The following is a 20,016-nucleotide window of genomic DNA, read 5'->3' on the forward strand; positions in this document are numbered from 1 at the left end:
AAATAGGGGAGACTAGAGGGAAAGGTGACCTATACATACACCAGTTGTTAAAAATCCTTCAACCGTGTCCATCAAGGATGAAGTTGAGGAGTCTAAGTTTGTGACAAAGATCATCAGATCATCAGTATTGAATGCTATCTTACCCTGTTCACACCACCTATGTCAATATTGGTTAAACTTTATTTATGGAATGCAATTTTGGTCTCATTTAGAGGTAATATTATCCCTTAAAATAAAAATGAGGGATAAGGGAAGTTCTGTCTATTGCCCTTGGTTAAAATAAATTGTTGAGATGTTAGACCATAAACTCATTGTGGGCAGGGAAAGTGTCTGCTAACTCCATTGTGTCATACTCTCCCAAGTGCTTAATACAGTATTCCGCACATAGTAGGCACTCAATAAACACCACTGATTGACTGATAGACCGTTTACAAGGATGTAAGTTGGTAGGCCACTATTCTGAGGTTAGCACATCTTCCAAGTCCTGCCCTGGTTCTCTACGCTCTAGAATTCCACATTGGATTTGAAGATAGAAAAGACAACTAAAATGAGCCAATGAGAAACGAAAGAAGCTAAACTCAGACTACGTTGAAACTAGAGTCCTACTTTCTCCTTTATTTCTTGTTCTCTCATTAGAGGCCTTTTTAATGTATTCAATAAGGTCCCCAACTTTAAAAAAGGATTTCAAATAGCCAACGATGATGATGATGATGATGATGATGATGATGATGATGATGATGGTATTTGTTAAGCACTTACTATGTACCAAGCACTGTAAGCGCACAGGGATAGATACAAGATAATCAGTTTGAACACAGTCTCCTTCCCTCATAGGGCTCATAGTCTCGGGGGAAAGGTAGGAGGGCGCTAGCTGAGTGAATAAATGGTCAATTAGTTCATATTCATTTGTGGGTCCTTAGATTAGATAGATCATTTTCATTATGAAAAGATTCAAGGTAAGACAGGAACCATTTTCCTTCTGGTGAAGAGCAATTGTACGTTACATTCCTAGTCCATTACATTCCTTACTAAACAGTTATTTACAAATATTTTCTTTGTTTAAATCCATTTTAAAGAACATATATTTCAGAAGATATGAAATTACACAAATGGCCTACAGATGTGGATTGATAACTGGGATATCATTTGCCCTTCAAGTGAGGAAGAAATTAAACTTCCAAGAGTAAGACACATTTCTAGATGAATTCTTGCCAAGAATTTTGAGTTTAAAAATGTAGAAAGCTCCTGGGGCAGGGGCCTTGTTCTATTCCAACCTTCAGGGCTCTCCATCCCAGGACCTCTCAACAGTATCAGCATGATGATAGATAAGGTAAAAAAGAAGGAAGAATATTGTCAATTTCAAAGAAACCATTTCTAAGAATCTAAAATAGGTTGCATGCCACTCCTTCTCAGTGTCTCTGTCCTACCCCTGCTTTGCCTCCCACCCTCTAACTGTGGGAGCTCCTCAAGGCTCAGTTCTGAGCCGTTCTTTTTTTCCATCTATACCCACTCCAGTATAGAATCCTTTTACTCCCATGGTTTCAACTACTATCTCTCTGCTGATCATTCCCAAGTCTACCCCTCCAGCCTTGACCTCTCTTTTTCTCGGCAGTCTCGTGTTCCTCCTGCCTTCAGGACTTGATTTCTCTTCTTGAACTTCTCCTCTTTTCAAACTTAACACATCCAAAACAGAATTTCTCATCTCCCCATGGAATCTCTGTCCTTCTCCAGACTTCCCTGTAAGCATAGAAGGCACGCCTTATCCTCCCTGTCTCACAAGCTAATAAATTTGGCTTTATCCTTGCCTCATCACTCCCATTCAAGCAGCATATTTAGTCTATTACCAAATCCTGTCAGTTCTACCTTCCCAGCACCTCTAGAACCCTCTCCAACTAAGCTGCTAGGCTGATGATCCAAGGCCTTATCCTAATCCACCTTGACTACTAATTCAGCCTCCTCACTGATCTCCCTGCCTCCGGTCTCTCCCCTCTCCCGTCCATACTTGACACAGCTGTCTGGATCAGTTTTCTACAAAAAGCATTCAATTCACATCTCCCAACTCCTCAAAAACCTCCAGTGGCGACCCATCCACCTCCACATCAAAGAGAAACTCCTTACCATCAGCTGTAAGTCACTCAATCAGCTCTTCTCCTTCTACCTAACCTCTGTGGTCTCTTATATAAGGTAGCATGCACATACTTCACTCCTCTAATGCCAACCTACTCACTCTATCACTATCTCTAATTCTCACCACCAAGCCCCTGTCCACATCCTCCTGGAACCCACCTTCTTCTCATATTCAAGGGACCATCACTCACCCTATCTTTAAAGCCCTCCTCAAATCACATCTCCTCCAAAAGGCCTTCCCTGACTTACCTCACTTCCCCTATTTGCTTTCTCTCTTGTGTCACTTTACCTGTTTGTCCTCCCTTCTGCATCGCCTATGTGTTTGCGTCTGTAACCCATAAGCACTTAAATTTTCACCCCAGCGTGGCTCAGTGGAAAGAGCATGGGCTTGGGATTCAGAGGTCATGGGTTCAAATCCCAGCTCCACCACTTGTTTGCTGTGTGACTTTGGGAAAGTCACTTAACTTCTCTGTGCCTCAGTTACCTCATCTGTAAAGTGGGGATTAAGATTGTGAGACCCACATGGGACAACCTGATCACTTTGTATCCTCCCCAGCACTTAGAACAGTGCTTTGCACATAGTAAGTGCTTAACAGGTACCAAAATTATTATTATTATGTAAAATATGAATTTTGTAATTTTTAATGTCTCTCTCCCCATCTAGTCTGTAAATTCCCTCTGAGCTGAGATCATGTTCACCTACTCCATTATACTGTATTCTCCCTAGTGCATAGTTTAGTGCACATAACATAGTCATCATCAATGAATGTCTTGTCTTATGCTGTTGGGTCATCTCCGATGCATAACGACGCCATGGACACATCTCACCCAGAAACGCCCCACCTCCACCTGCAATCATTCCTGCAGTGTATCCGTAGAGTTTTCTTAGTAAAAATATGGAAGTGGTTTACCACTGCCTCCTCCTTCCGAGCAGTAAATGTGAGTCTCCGCCCTCGACTCTCTCCCATGCCGCTGCTGCCCAGCGCAGGGGACTTTTGATTTGTAGTAGATTGTCTTCCACTCGCTAGCCACTGCCCAAGATAGACTGGATACGCCCCCGCTTGACTCTTCCTGCCGTAGTCAAGACTGGGAAATTCTCCAGGTACGACCTTGGGGGGGGGGATGCAATGAATACCATGGTATTTATTGATTGAATGATGACAGTAAAACAAAACGAAAATCATTGTATAAGTGAATTTTAACATAAAAATTTGGACTAATCCTCAAACACACCTCATTTCCTAAAATAGTAATTATAAAATATCTGCTACTTATTAAGCATTCACTCTGTGTCAATCTCTGTACTACACTTAGATTGAGTCCCTGTACCACAATGGACTTACAGTCAAAGAGAGAGAGAGAGAGACAGAGAGAGTAGGTGAGGCCCGGTGTGCCTGGTGGTCAGAGGACCTACGTTCTGGACCTTGGATGCCGTCACCCTCCAGACTGGATGCCGCTCCAACTTCACATTCTGTGGAGTCCTGCAGAGGCCCAGCTGCTGGGGGCTGACCGCATCGTCACAGGCCACAATGCAGACGACATGGCCGAGACCGTGCTGATGAACTTCTTGCAGGGTGACGCCAGGCGGCAGGCCCGCAGTAGGGGCCTGGGGTCGGTCGGCCGGGGGGAGCCCTCCCCCGCTGCCGTCCCCTGCAGTTCACCTACAAGAAAGAGACTGTACTCTACGCCTATTTCCAGGGCCGGACTACTTCTCTACCGAGTGAGTCTACACGCCTGCGCACTGCTCGAGGACCTGGAGGCCGCCCGGCCCAGTGCTGTCCTGTACCCGGTCCACTCACCTGAGCGCCTCACCCTGTGCCCCGGCACTGGCCCGCCCCTGTCCACCACCTGCACCCACTGCGGGAGCCTCGCCAGCCGCCCCCTGTGCCAAGCCTGCCAGCTCCTCGACGGACTCAACCACAGGCTCCCCGGCCTGGGCATTGGTGGGGAAGCCCAGCTAGGAGACAGGGGTCTGGTCAAGGAAAGGGCAGGCCCCAGGGGAGGGGCAGGAGTCGAGAAAGTCCCCTGGAAAGGGTGGAGGGGGTTCTCTGCTCCCGGCCACTTTGGCCTTTTAAAGGAGGGGAGGATTAGACTTGGGCAGGAAGAGAACCACCCCCGGGTGAGCGTCCAACCCTTCATCCCTGCCTCACTTCAAGGGATTGAGTCCCCACCACAGGGGAGCCGGCAGGCTTTGGGGGAATCCACTTTACGTGGTTGACGATGGTTGGTGACCCTGTGAGATCCGGACTTCTCCGGGACCTCCGTCACCCAAGCCCCAGGAGCTCACCATCTAATGGGAGGGCCCACAGCAGGCAGGAACAAAGCCGCTTCCAGCAAGCATCACTGGAGTAGATTAGGGCTCTCCCAGGATGAAGATGGGGAAGTCGGGAGGTCCACCACAGGGCTCCCTAGGTGGACTCATTCGCTAAATCTCACACCATGGGGGATGCTCAAGGTGCAGGACAGCAGCCAACAGAAGGAGACCAGCCTGAGTGAGCCCAGGGCTATCGCTGTGGACCCCATCCGGGGGTGAGATCAATCAGTCGTACTTTTTGAGGGCTCACTTTGTGCAGAGCACTGTTCTGATTCCATTTTTCTGACGACTTTGACACCTGTCTACATGTTTTGTTTTGTTGTCTGTCTCCCTCTTCTAGACTGTGAGCCTGTTGTTGGGTAGGGACCGTCTCTACTCTTTGCCAACTTGTACTTTCCAAGCACTTAGTACGATGTTCTGCACACAGTAAGTGCTCAATAAATACGATTGAATGAATGAATAAATATGCCTGCTGTGTGATCTTGGGAATGTAACTTAACTTCTCTGAGCCTCATCAGTAAAATGGAGATTAAATACCTGGTCCCCCTCCCCCACAAACTGAGGGCCCCAGGTATCTAATACAATCTTTGGCATATAATTAGGACTTAGTGAGTATCACTCAACATTAATATGTAGTTTATCCCCATTTTACAGATTAGGAAATGGGGGCCAAGAGAGATTAAGTTGTTTGCCCAAGATCACCCAGCAGTCAAGCAGCAGAGCAGGGACTAGAATTCAAATCTTCTGAGTCCCAGTAGTAGCTCGAAGGGAAATCCCACACAGTCATGTGACTTTCCCTTCATTCTTTCCTTTTATAATAATTATAATGATGGCTTTTGTTAAGCACTTACTATGTGCCAAGTACTGTTCTAAGCGCTGGGGTAGATACAAGGTAATCAGGTTGTCCCACGTGGGGCTCACAGTCTTAATCCCCCTTTTACAGATGAGGTAACTGAGGCCCAGAGAAGTAAAGTGACTTGCCCAAAGTCACACAGCTGACAAGTGGCGGAGCGGGGATTAGAACCCATGACCTCTGACTCCCAAGCCCGGGCTCTTTCCGCTGAGCCACATTGCTTCTCATTATCTCTCAAAGGCCCAGGCTTGTGCAGGTCTCCTGACCACATAGGCTCTTGAATCCAGCCTAAGCTTCAAAGTCAGTTAAATGAGTTAAAGAACCGACTGGTCACCATAAATTTTTACTGGCTTTGGGCAGTTATCCATCCAACAGGTTTAAATTAAAGAAAGTTTCCATCATAGGAATGATGTGGATTATTTCTTCTATTCCTTCCAAGCGCCTTTGTAGAGAAAAAAATGAGTGAAACATCGGACTGAATCTCCCAAGGGGCAGAAACAAAGCTCTTTCTGAGGAATTCATTTCTGTTTCAAAGAGTACTGCTAAATCAGGCCTGTTCCCTTTGACATGATTCTTGAGATTAACCAATCTCCAGAAAAATAAAAAAGGACACAAAAAACTTTGTCAAAGAGGCAAGTAAATCCCAAACATTCAGATTCCGTCAAAGAGTTTAGATATTTCGCAGATTATCTTTAAATCTAGAATTTCAGAGAATTTGACAAGTGTAGGCGCCAATCAACCTATCAGTGGTATGTAATGAGCACTTACTATGTGCAGAGTACGGCATTAAGCACTTCAGAAAGTACAAGAGAGTAAATAGAAATGATCCCTGCCCTCAAGGAATTTACAATTTAGCAGAGGAACTTACACATCCAAAGTTACTAAACGGAGTTGTAGATTCTCTATAAAGAAAAATAATTTTCAGGATTCAGCACTGAAGTATCAGCTTTATTAAAGACTACAGGCCTGGGAGTCAGAGGACCTGAATTCTAATCCCACTCCACCACTTTTCTGTTGTGTGACCTTGGGCCACTCACTTAACTTCTCTGTATCTCAGCTTCCTCATCGGTAAAATGAGGATTAAATGCTACTCCCTCTTACTTAGCCTGTGAGCCCCATGTGGAACAGGGACTGCGTCCAACCTGATTATCTTGCATCTACCTCAGTGCTTAGTAAACTGTTGGGCACATAGTAAGTGCTTAATAAATGCCATAATTATTATTATTATTATTAGATAGTTTACTTATTCAGATTTTATTATGCTCAAGTGAATTTTATTCACTCAATCATATTTTTTGAGTGCTGACTGTGTGCAGAGCACTGTATTAAGTGCTTGGGAGAGTACAATATAACAATAAACAGACACATTCCCTGCCAGCAGCGAGCTTACAGTCTCTCATGCCCCCCTGTTCATTCATTCATTCAATCGTATTTATTCATTCATTCATTCAATCGTATTTATTGAGTACTTACTGTGTGCAGAGCACTGTACTAAGTGCTTGGGAAGTACAAGTCAGCAGCATATAGAGATGGTCCCTACCCAACTACGAGCTCACAGTCTAGAAGGGGGAGACAGTTCTCTTCTATATCAGGATATTCTGATGCTCCCTAGAACTCTCCTGCTTAAAGGTATAGATATATCCCAGGTTAATCAATCAATCAATCAATCATATTTATTGAGCGCTTACTGTGTGCAGAGCTCTGTACTAAGCGCTTGGGAAGTACAAGTTGGCAACATATAGAGACAGTCCCTACCCAACAGTGGGCTCACAGTCTAAAACACTGATAAATGATACTGACAACGAACATTATCTAATATCTTACCCCATTTTACAATTACCCCCTGATACAATCTGAATTATTTCATACCATGCATTGTCCTTAGGCAGCCTTAGCCCCAGTCCTAATATTGAGACCAAAGGGGTACAGGGAAAATAGCCCACGCTTTCCCTTTCCCCTCCCTAGTTGGACAGAGATTGACCACTTGGCAATGAATGGATCTCTGTCTATTTTCCTCATTAGATTTTCAAGACATTGGCAGGACCCCGAGCAGATAACGAAACGTGTTCTTGAACTGGGGATGGATGATGCAGAGGTCAATGTGTTAACTGTATCTCATCCAGAGAATTGAAATCAGTGCCCAGTGTGCAGTTCAACACACTTCAACAATCCATCGCTAGAAAATGTCAAAAAAATATGAAGAAGAAATTATGGTTCCTCTACCACCAACTAAAATCTTGGGATTAAAGAGTCTCATATCAATTTTCAAGAAAATAGATGAGCTTAGAAATATAATTGAAGAAAACCCTAAGAGAAAGAGGGTTTAAACTTGCACAGAGGTGTTCAGAAGGAATTAGTCTTACAGAGCCTTACAGAAAAGGATGCCGTAGTTCAACTTACATTGGATAAATTCTTCATAAATTCAAAACATCATTACTACAGTCACCAGAAGAAAATTCTACTTCTGCAGCCCTCCACAGAGACACATAATTGTTTTACATCTTCTCTGCCATCTAATATTGTGATGTCATATTTTGAATTACTTTAATAAATATTAAAAATAGTTTAATGACATTTATCATTAAAGTAGTGGTACATACAGAGATTTTATATTATTTTTCTAGAGGTTCTGAACCTCATTCTATTGGATAACGTTTAAGTTTTTTGGAAGCAATCACTACGATGCAATCATACTTTCAAGACTGCATCATTATTACTATTAGTACCGTTATATTTGTTAAGCACTTAATGCGTTTAAAGCGCTGTTCTAAACTCTAGGGTAGATATACGTTAATCAGGTCAGACAAAGTCCATGTCCCACAAGGGAATCACAGTCTAATTAGGAGGGAGAATAAGCTAATTGAATCCCCATTTTACAGAAGAAGAAAGTTAGCCCAGAGAAGTTAAGTGACTTGCCCAAGGTCGTACAGCAGGCAACTGGCGGAGTCAGGATTAGAACCCATGTCTGCTGACTCAATCCCATTCTCTTTCCACTAGACCACGGGATAAACTGGGAGAATCTAACAAATGGTGTCTTTTTTCGGACATTTTAAAAAGATCACCTCAGACAAGTGTTTAACCAGTGCTGTTCTTTTTCCATTTATAAACCTTGCCCAACCTTTTTTTATGTTGATGTCGTGTCAATTGAGAAGCAACGTGGCCTAGCGGAAAGAGCATGGGTCCGGGTGTCAGCAGACATGAGTTCTAATCCTTACTCTGCCAGTTGCCTGTTGTGGGACTTTGGGTAAGTCACTTAATAGTAATAATAATAATGATGGCATGTGTTAAGCGCTTACTATGTTCAAAGCACTGTTCTAAGCGCTGGGCAGGATACAAGGTGATCAGGTTGTCCCACGCAGGGCTCACAGTCTTCATCCCCATTTTCCAGATGAGGTAACTGAGGCCCAGAGAAGTGAAGTGACTTGCCCAAAGTCACACAGTTGACAACTGGCAGAGCAGGATTTGAACCCATGACCACTGACTCAGGGCTGCGCTGCTTCTCTGGGTCTCAGTTCTCCTGTTCTCCCTCCTTCTTAGACTGTCAACCCCATGCATGACAGGGACTGTGTTCGACCTCATTCACTTGTATCTGCCCCGTCCTTAGAACATCATTTGACACATAGTAAACGCTTAACAGATACCATTAAGTGCCATGGAGGATTTTCTCCATCGAATCCTTTTGCTATCTTCTAATGAAAGGATTATATAATTATAAGGAGCAGATACTGTTATGCTAGTGTTTTATTTTATTATGTAAAATTTAACGGAAGAAGATCAGAGTTCTCAAATTTAAAAATAATAAGGCTTAAATCGTCTCATCTCTAGACTATAAGCTCACTGTAGGCAGAGAACGTGAATACCAACTCTGTTATATCATCATCAATCGTATTTATTGAGCGCTTACTATGTGCAGAGCACTGTACTAAGAGCTTGGGAAGTACAAATTGGCAACATATAGAGACAGTCCCTACCCAACAGTGGGCTCACAGTCTAAAAGGGGGAGACAGAGAACAAAACCAAACATACTAACAAAATAAAATAAATAGAATAGATATGTACAAATAAAATATATAAATAAATAAATAAATAGAGTAATAAATATGTACAAACATATATACATATATACAGGTGCTGGGGGAAGGGAAGGAGGTAAGATGGGGGGGATGGAGAGGGGGACGAGGGGGAGAGGAAGGAAGGGGCTCAGTCTGGGAAGGCCTCCTGGAGGAGGTTATATTGTACTCTCCCAAGCGCTTAGTATCATGCTCTGCACACAGTAAGCACTCAACAAATACAAATGATCGATTATGTGATCCATGTTTTAATAAGAAAACACTTGCACTCATATTTAATATCCAAAGCAAATGATTATTGTGGTCCTGCTGTCCTCTTCCAAATGCTGTGGACAGTGCTTTGCACTCAGTGGAGCTCCAGAAAGACCATGGTTTGATTAATGATTGCCCATAGTGCTTCTCTGTTGCTAATCTGCTCTTTTTCTAGCTCTAGTTAAGCATAAAGCATCTAGCTGTGCTTGCTATAAAACTGTCTTTTTGTCAGAGAATGAAAATCCATTTATTTAGCATTCACTATGCCATAATCCATGTAACAATGTCACCGGATGGAAGAGAAATCATTTGGGGAGTTCACGTCCTTAAAACCCAACTAGCTCTCTGCCAATCTTGCTGAAAAATTGACATCTCCAGGAAAGCTGATCCTGCAGGGCCTCCTGAAACATCTTAGAAAACTTTGGTCTGAAGAACCTTAAAGTATGGTTACTTTGTTTAATGTAAAGGATTTTCGACAAAATGGTGGAAGAAAGCTTTGATGCCTGCCAACCCTTGTTCTCATCCCCCTCGAATCCTAACATTTTATGTGGATTTTCTACATTTTCCAGAGCTGCTGACTGAGCCAACAGCTTGCTCTCACTTTTGTTGACATGAGAAATTCAAGTGACCCATTTTAGAGTGCATCTGACAGTGTGTTAATTTTCGAAGCTCTTTGCTTCTTTTATTAGAATAAAAATCCTACAGTTTATGTGGTTGGCTTCATGTCATCTCTAAAAAATCAACAAATAAAATTGCCTGGATATATGAAGGTTGCCGAATTCTCTTACACTTATATTGATGAGACGCTAATTCATCTGCCTACCCATTTAAGTGCCACGTATTTGGAGTCATCTACTCCTCCATCTGGAAGAAACAAAAGGCCAGATATATGCTGAAAGATCTCCTGGAGAGGTCTGAAAAAACAGTGAACATGTCTACACAAGGCAAACTGCATGACCATACGGAAAGGAAACTAATTGGCCCTATATGTAAGCTTGTCCTCTAGACTGTAAGCTCATTATGGATGGAATGTGTCTGCTAATTCTGCTTATTGTACTCTCCTGTGTGCTTACTACAGCACTCTGCACATAATAAGTGCTCAATAGATACAGTTGATTGATATGTCTTCAATGGCACCAACATTAGAAGCTTCAATTTGAAATTAAAGAGGACTTGGTAACTTTTTGTCATAAATTCAGCTGCTAGAACTGGAAAATGTTACACTGAGCTGGCAGTTTGATTGCCCCATGGCTTCCTTGGCTCCTCCTCATTGGCATAGGAGTCTGCATGACTGAAAACAGCTGCCTAAGGATGCTGGCCCGAGGGTGTATCCATTTTACTTGGCCACTAGCTAGTCTGGACTCGGGGGATGCTTTTTGGGAGTCAGAGGTCATGGGTTCGAGTCCCAGCTCCACCACATGTCTACTGTGTGACCTTGGGCAAGTGTCTTCTTCTTTGAGCCTCAGTTCCCTCATCTGTAAAAGGGGGATTAAGACTGTGAGCCCCACGTGGGACAACCTGATCACCTTGTATCCCCCCAGGCGCTTAGAACAGTGCTTTGCACATAGTAAGCGCTTAACAAATGCCATCATTATTATTATTTTAGGTTCCTACTCAGGAGGATTATGGGTAGAGGGCATTGGGAAGGGAATGGAAGTAATAGGGATGTTTGAAATTTTCTATGTCAGTCAGTCAACTGCATTTATTGAGCTCCTACTGTGGGCAGAGCAATGTGTTAAGTGCTTGGGAGAGAATAATATGACAATGTAACAGACACAATCCTTGCCCACAACAAGCTTGCAGTCTAGAGGGGGGAGACGGGCATTAATATAAGTAAATAAATTTACAGATATGTACCCTCTCAGAGTCACACCTGGAGAGTTTCCAGTACTCTACCAGTCTCGGCTATGGGATGGAGAGTCAAGCAGAGGCAAATCCATTCCACTCCTAGCTTGGGGAGTGGCTAGAGAGTGGAAGGCAATCTGCTACAAGTCAAAATTCACCTGTGCTGAGCAGCAGCAGCCTGGGAGAGAGTCGAGGGTGGAGACTTAGGTTTGCTGTGCTGAAGGAGGCAATGGTAAACCATTTCCATATGTTTACCAATAAAACTCTATGGATACACTATCAGAACGATTGCAGATGGAGTGGGGGTCGTTCTGGGACAGATGTGTCCATGTTGTCGCTATGGCTTTGAAGGAGAGGAGAGTAATCATTGGTTCTGAAGAGGGAGGGTGGCAGACATTCAAGTTTCTTGGGGAAGACTCACAGAAAAGCTGGGTGATGTGTGCCTACCTAATAGGTTTTGCACAATTCTGGAATTGCTATAGTTGGCCGGTACTTGGCCCATAGAGAAACAGGACCAGAATAATGTTTTCCAAGAAGCCCCCAAACCCACTTACCAAGTGAAGGCACATTCTAGGGTCTAAAATCTCCAATTATCCTTAATTGAGACCCAGGACTAATAGTAGCCCTGTGGGTGGGCCTGCACTGAGTGGCAAGTGTATCCTAAGAAATACGGCCTAAGCTAGGAGACTGCAGAAAGGTTCCCTGCAGCCTTCCTGGCTAGAACTTCACAATCAATAACATTAATCCCTCAACAATATTTACTGAGTTCTTACTCTCTGCAGAGCACTGCACTAAGCCCTTGGGAGAGTCCAATAGAGTTTGCAGATATGAACCCTGCTCTCCAGGAGCTTACAATCTCATTTTTGATAATGGAGGCAATGTGGCCTAATAGGAAATGTGTGGAACTGGGAGTTAAGACATCCAGATTCTGGTCCTATCTCTGCCACTGGCCTGATGGGTGAACTCGGGCAAGTCACCGACTCTCCGTGCCTCAGGATAAGGACAAGGAACTTGCTTTCCCTCCTTCTTTTCATCTGAGCCTCAAGTGGGATAGGGACTGTGGCTGATCTGATTCCCTTGTTCCTTGTTCCTGATTCCCTAGGTCTCTGAACATGGTGCTTACTACCACAGCCAACAACTGAAGGATGGTTTATTTATGCAATCATTCTACCAAGTTAATATCCCAAATAAATGATAACTTGGCAGATAGATGGCTTGATAGGTGATAGCTAACATTTTAAAACTCCATTCATGAAAACCTCTGTTCAGGCAAAAATATGAATTATTTAGTAAGTATACTGGGGCTAAAACTCCATCATTTGAAATAGCATTACAATTCATCCTCAAGTGTATATTGAAAAATGCTTGGTTTAACATAGCCTACAAAGAAATATAGCCAGGTCCTTTGTGAGCTAAATCTAATAGATGAAATTACTATTCCTACATATCAAATTGCAATCTCAAAATGATTGATTGATTTCCATTCAGTAAGTAACATACATGGAGACTTAATGAAATAAAACACTTTATATCCTGTGAAAAAAAGAATTGGACATGGAGTTCAGTGGCTTTCAGTAGTCTTTAAAATGTCATGCAATATGAATAGTGCAAACCACATTATATATATGTGTATGTGTGTGTGTGTGTATTAATTCATTCAATCATATTTATTGAGCCCTTACTATGTACAGAGCACTGTATAAACACTTGAGAGAATACAGTACAACAATAGACATATTCCCTGCCCACAGTGAGCTTACATTCTAGAACTTGAATGTGTATGTGTGTGTACATGTATATAACATATATGTATGTGTGTTTGTGCGTATATGTGTATATGTGGGAGAGAGATATTGCACATATGTATCTATCACACTGAAGAAGGTGGTAGTGGTAGTCATCAATCAATCAATGGTATTTATTGAGCCCCTACTGTGTGCAGAGCACGGTACTGAACAGTTTGGAGAGTACAATGCAAAGGAGTTGGTAGGCAGGTTCCCTGCCCTGAAGGAGCTTACAGTCTAGAAGATAGTCCCATCAGTAGGGAATGAAATTTGGACAGAAGTAACAACAGTTATCACCTTAGGTGCTGATCTAAGGATGATACTTGTTCCAGCTGGGGCCCAACTTCCGTTTCCTATGAAGTACCTTCTTAACTTTCTAAGGTGTGATTTTTGATGTTATGCAAGAAAATAAGAGAGTGTTGGGAGCATTGGAAATGCATACTGATTTTACATAGCACAATAAGAGGTTTACGTTAATCACTCAATCTATAAATCAGATTTATTGAATGCTTACGGTGTGCAGCACACTGTACTAAGCACTTGGGAGAGTACAATACAACAAAGTTGGTACACAGATTCCCTGCCCATAACTAGCTCACAGTCTAGAGGGGGAGACAGATATTAATATAACTAAAAATATTATGGTTAAGTATATATATGCTGTGGAGCTAGGGGGGAGCAATAAATAAATAAATAAAGGGAGAAAATCAGGGCAACCTAGAAGGGAATGGGAAAAGAGGAGATGAAGGCTTTGTCAAGGAAGACTACTTGTAGGAGACGTGCCTTCAGTAAGGCTTTGAAGCAGGGGAGAGTAATTGCCTGTTGGGTATAGGGAGGAAGGGAAGGACTTCCAGGCCAGAGGCAGGATAGGTCAGCAGCAAGGTAGACAAATTCAAGGTATAGTGAGTAGGTTGGCATTAGAGGAACCAAGTGTGCGGGCTCACTTGTAGTAGGAAAGCAACAAGGTGAAGTAGGAGGGGACAAGATGATTGAGTGCTTTAAAGTCTATGGTAAAGAGTTTCTGTTTGATGCAGAGGTGGATGGGCAACCATTGGAGGTTTTTGAGGGGTGGGGAAACATGGACTGAATGTTTTTGTAGAAAAATGATCCAGGCAGCAGAGTGAAGTATGGACTGGAGTGGGGAGAGACCAGCAGAAGGGAGGCCAGCAAGAAGGCTGATTCAGTAATCAAGGCCGGTTAAGGAAAGCGCTTGGGTTAACATGGTAGCAATTTGGATGGAGAGGGAAAGGCAGGTTTTAGTGATGTTGTGAAGGCCAAACTGAAGGGATTTAGTGATAGATGGAATATGTGGGTCGAATGAGAGAGAGGAATCAAGGATGATGCCAAGGTTATGGGCTTGAGGGGCAGGAAGGATGGTGGTGCTGCCAACAGAGATAGAAAAGTTGGGGGAGAACAGGATTTGGGTGGGAAGATAAGAAGTTCTGTTTTGGACATTTTAAGCTTGAGGTGACTGCAGGACATCGAAGTAGAGATATCTTGAAAGCAGGAGGAAATGAGAGTCTGCAGAGAGGGAGAGAGACCAGGGCTGGATATGTAGATTTGGGAATCATCTGCATAGAGGTGGCAGTGAAGCCATGGGAGCGAATGAGTTTTCCAAAGGAGAGGGTGTAAATGGAGAATAGAAGGGGACCCAGAACTGAGCCTTGAGGGACTTCCACAGTTAGAGAGAGGATTAAAGGGCATGCATGGGCTTCGTCAACTTAAATAAAAGTAAGCATATAACGAACCACATGATAATGAAATCTAGATTTGATTATGTAGTGTTATTGCTTGGATTTTGGGTTGGTCTTGTGCTACATGATTTACCTACCCCAAACACAAATCTCTGTTAACTTTCAAGATACTTCCTCACTGAGAAATAACCTAGATGTATTTTCAGGTTTCATTAAAGAACTTCTGGCTTGCTCTTCCCCAACAATGTGAATAAATTTGAGGACTACCATTTTCATGGAAGGGGTAAATTTACAAGGAGACTATACACTTTGGCTTGAGTTATCTGATAACAGTAAACTATTAACTCCAGGTGGGTTTCTAAAGGGGAGCTTTTTTTTTAACTCTCCCCCACTTCCAATCAGCCTTTTATCCTAGCTTTTCCCAATCCCCCAGCTCCCCATTCACTCAGATTCAATCGTATTTATTGAGCACTTACTGTGTGCAGAGCACTGTACTAAGCGCTTGGGAAGTACAAGTTGGCAACATATAGAGGCGGTCCCTACCCAACAACGGGCTCACAGTCTAGAGGGGGGAGACAGACAACAAAACAAAACATGTGGACAGGTGTCAAGTCATCAGAATAAATAGAAGTAAAGCTAGATGCACATCATTAACAAAATAAATAGAATAGTAAATCCGTACAAGTAAAATAAATAGAGTAATAAATCTGTACAAATATATATACAGGTGCTGTGGGGAGGGGAAGAAGGTAGGGTGGGGGGGATGGTGAGGGGGAGAGGAAAGAGGGGGCTCAGTTTGGGATGCAGGCAATAAATACGATTGATGATGATGATGATGATGCAGGCAGGGGCCTACCATGCATAGCTGGGGGACACATCTGGATGCTCTTGAAACTAAATATGGTTCTCTAGCTGGGAGCTGAGCATTTAAAACTACTGTGAGAAAGGGAGGGTGGGGTTGAGGCATTTAAAACCATTAGAGTCACCATAAAGAAAGGTATGTTAAAGTGTGTTTCATTTGTAGCCTGTGAGCTCCTCATGGGCAGGGATGATGTCTCCCATCTCTGTTATATTGAACTCTCCCAAGTGTTTAGTAGAGTGTTCTGCACCCCATGAGTGTTCAATAAATCCAAGCTCTTAGTACAGTGAGCATTCAATAAATACAATGGAATAAGTGAATAAATACCACTGATGGACTGATTGATTGTATGACTGGATCTTTTGTGCACCAACTGCTCCAAAGTTTCATTTTGTTTGGCTCTTCTGCCCAAAAGGGTTGTTGAGCTTTTGAACTCTTTCCCCTGACTGAAATCCACCTGTGACTCTACCCAGTAGGTCCCAAGCCACCATGTTATATTCACGAGGCCCCTCCATCCTCCTATTAGCACAGATAACCAAGAGTTAGTTGTATCTCGATTGTCCTTTCTGCTTTTTTACATGTTTGTTTGGCGTTCTGTTGTTGGAAACCTAGCAGGTTGGGGTCACTTGAATAAGTGGGCTGAAGGAATGTTTATTTGTGTTGCTGAGTGTTCAAACTTTAAATAGCAAATGAGGGTCAGACATTCAATTGACATTTGCTTCTTTTGGTACAGGATCATCTATTTGTTATTCTATGAGGTTCCCAGAGCTCAAGTTGGATAGAAAGCAGAGTATCTTAGGTGGAACCATAATCACTGTGCACATTGTCCTCAAGGGAGAATATCTCAGCTATAGTTTATAGACTAAGTATAAACAATCCATAGTTTATAACTTGTCCCAATATGAAGCTGTAAAATGATGCAATTTGCTTAAGTATGAATTATACAGCATGTGTCAGAACCAAATGCTCTTAAAATATTATCAAAGAATGCTAAATATATTTTGTGCATTCCTCCCTAGCACTTCATTATAGAGTAATTGATACACAACCCACAAAACATCTAAAAATATTCTTTGAGCAGAAGAAATGCCTGCAATTTCTTTCTACTCCTCGGTGAGCGTGGCCACAGAAACCAATATGACAATCCATCTATGGTATCATTCAGGAAGTCTTGGGCAGGAAGGAGAGGAAGACACTTTCCCCAACACTAGCAATTGTGTTATTTTCCCTCAGGTGCCAACCCACGCACGGTTTGAAGGAATTGACACAATTTTTTTTTTTTATGGGGAGATTTTTGTCTGTTATGGTGTTATTTTCCACCTTATCCAATAAATTGTAAAACCCAATTAGCCCATGGCAAATTGAAAGGTGATGTTGCAGTTCTCAGTAGACTTGTTACTGGTGTTTTCTTAATTGTTTCTTTATTCAGTCAAGTATAAGAAGTACGGTTTAATCTGATGAAGAGGGAGGGAAAGGGGAAGAATAGGGTAAAAGATTAGAGGAGAGGAAAGGAGAGGTAAAGAGGGAGAAAACAGAAGTGAAAAAGGGTAGGGGGATGAGAGGGAATTAATCAAAATCTGTCCGTTGAGGAAGACATACTGGAGATGTGATTTCAGAAGGGATCTGAAGATGGGAGGAGCAGTGGTCTGTCTGTCAAATGTAAAGGGGAAGGAATGCCAGGTAGGAGGGAAGATGTGGCTTGGAAATGATGAGAGATGAGAGCCCACCATGAGTGGGTTAGCTGAAGATGAAAAAGTATGTGCTGGGGCGTAACAGGAGAAAAGAGTGGATAAGTACCATTGGGAGATAGCTGATAGAGAGTCAATGGTTAGGAGTTCTGTATAATGCAAAAAGGGATGGGCAACTATTGGGGGTTTCTGAGGAGTGAGGAGACTGGTTCCTAACAACCTTGTAGAAAACTTATTTGGGCAAGACAGTGAAGAAGATGTGGATTCTGGAGATGTTGTGGAGATAGAACAAGACAGGATTTGGTGATGGACTGATTATAGAGCTTCAAAGAAAGGAAAGGAGGTGTCAAAGATCATGCCAAGGCTATAGGCTGGAGAAACAAAGAAGCTGATGATGCTCTCAATGGTGATGGGAAACTTAGGTGGAGAAGCCCACTTGGGAGGGAAGATAAGGAGTTCAATTTTGGACATGTTGAACTTGAGATCCCAGAGGGGAAACCAAGTAGAGCTGTCCTGGAGACAGGAAGAAATGTGAATTTGCAGGGTAGTGAGGTAGATATGGAAGACATCCTCACAGAGATGGGATTTGAAACTGTGGGAGTGGATGAACTTCCTAAAGGAGTGAATCTAAAATTGGGAGGAGGAGACTCAGACCGAGCCTGGAGGGACTCCCGCAGTTAGGAAGATGGAAGCAGAGGAAGAGCCAAAGAACCTTAAAAGGATTGGCCAAAGAAGTGAGAGGAACACACAGGAGAGAAGTGTAGCAGAAAAACCAAAGCTAGCACTTGTTTTCAGGAGAAGAGAGTGGGCCCAGGCTTACAGACAGCCAAGAGGTCAAAGAGGTTTAGCTCAGAGTACAATCTGTTAGAATTATTATTATTATTATTATTATATCAATAGTAACTAGTATTTGTTATGCTCTTACTATATGCCAAACACTGTACTAAGCATTGGAGTAGATACAAGATAAACAGATCCCACATGGGGCTCACATTCTAAGTAGGAGGGACTACAGGTATTGGATCTCTATTTTGCAGAAGAGGGAACTGAGGCACAGAGAAGTTAAGTGATTTTCCCAAGGTCAAGCAGCAGGTGAGTGGCAGAGGAAGGATTAAAACCCAGGTCCTCTGACTCCTAGACCTGTGCTCTATTCACTAGACCACAGGTCAAGCAGCAGGCGAGTGGCAGAGGAAGGATTAAAACCCAGGTCCTCTGACTCCTAGACCTGTGCTCTATTCACTAGACCACACTGCCTCCCCGGATTTGGTGAGCAGATGACCATTAGTGACCATGGTGTGGAGTGAAGGGGATAGAAACTGGATTGTAGGTCAAGAAGGGAGTTGGAGGAGAGATAGCACCTGTCTACATGTTTTGTTTTGTTGTCTGTCTCCCCCTTCTAGACTGTGAGCCCGTTGTTGGGTAGGGACCGTCTCAATATGTTGCCGACTTGTACTTCCCAAGCGCTTAGTACAGTGCTCTGCACACAGTAAGTGCTCAACAAATACGATTGAATGAATGAATGAATAGCAAGTGTAGACAACCTGTTAAAGGAGTTGGGGTAGAATTGTAAAGGAAGCCTGTGAGGCAATAACTAGATGTGGCAGTGGAATCCAGAGGAGGGTTTTTTTTAGGGATGGGGAGACATTGGCATTCATTCATTCAATCATATTTATTGAGCGCTTACTGTGCGCAGAGCACTATACTAAGCGCTTAATAATAATAATGGTATTTGTTAAGCGCTTACTGTGTGCAGGGCACTGTTCTAAGCTCTGGGGAGGTTACAAGGTGATCAGGTTGCCCCACAGGGAGGTCATAGTTTTAATCCCCATTTTACAGATGAGGGAACTGAGGCACAGAGAAGTTAAGTGACTTGCCCAAAGTCACACAACTGACGGTTGGTGGGGTCGGGATTTGAACCCATGACCTCTGACTCCAAAGCCCGTGCTCTTTCCACTGAGCCACGCATGCTTGGAGGCAGCAGAGAAGAAGCCATCAGACAGTACCTGATTGAAAATGGCAGTCAGGAAAGGAAGAAGGGTGGGAAGAAGTATTTTCATATGATGGGGAGGGATGGTGTCAGAGGCCCGGGTGGAAGGGGTAGATTTTGAAAGCAGGAGGAAGCTCCATCCTTGAGAGTCAATTGAGAAGGATGAAAGAGTGGATTTGGGGGCAGGAGGGAGCTAGAGGAGAAAGTGGAAAAGGGAGGAGGGGGACGAGAGGATAGATATTTGCTTCCATTTTCTACTTGTTTGTGGGGTTTGTAGTCATATAAGTCAGAGAAGCAGCATGGCTCAGTGGAAAGAGCACGGGCTTGGGAGTCAGAGGTCGTAGGTTCAAATCCCAGATCCGCCACTTATCAGCTGTGTGACCTTGGGAAAGCCATTTACCTTCTCTGTGCCTCAGTTATCTCATCTGTAAAATGGGGATTAAGACTGTGAGCCCCACGTGGGACAACCTGATCACCTTGTATCCCCCCCCAGAGCTTAGAACAGTGCTTCGCACATAGTAAGCACCTTAAAAGTACCATCAT

The 20,016-nt window shown here is 43.2% G+C and overlaps 1 non-coding gene and 1 pseudogene across 1 annotated transcript; both read left to right on the forward strand.

The window, feature by feature from the left end:
- Positions 1–2,818: 2,818 nt before the first annotated feature.
- On the forward strand, positions 2,819–4,202 carry LOC119944571 (annotated as a pseudogene).
- Positions 4,203–11,471: 7,269 nt separating this feature from the next.
- On the forward strand, positions 11,472–11,609 carry LOC119944833. Its single transcript, XR_005455981.1, has one exon. It is a non-coding gene; the product is annotated as a small nucleolar RNA SNORA7 (small nucleolar RNA).
- The last annotated feature ends 8,407 nt before the right edge of the window (positions 11,610–20,016 follow it).

Source organism: Tachyglossus aculeatus, chromosome 23 (assembly GCF_015852505.1).
Source record: "Tachyglossus aculeatus isolate mTacAcu1 chromosome 23, mTacAcu1.pri, whole genome shotgun sequence".
NCBI classification, from domain to species: domain Eukaryota; kingdom Metazoa; phylum Chordata; class Mammalia; order Monotremata; family Tachyglossidae; genus Tachyglossus; species Tachyglossus aculeatus.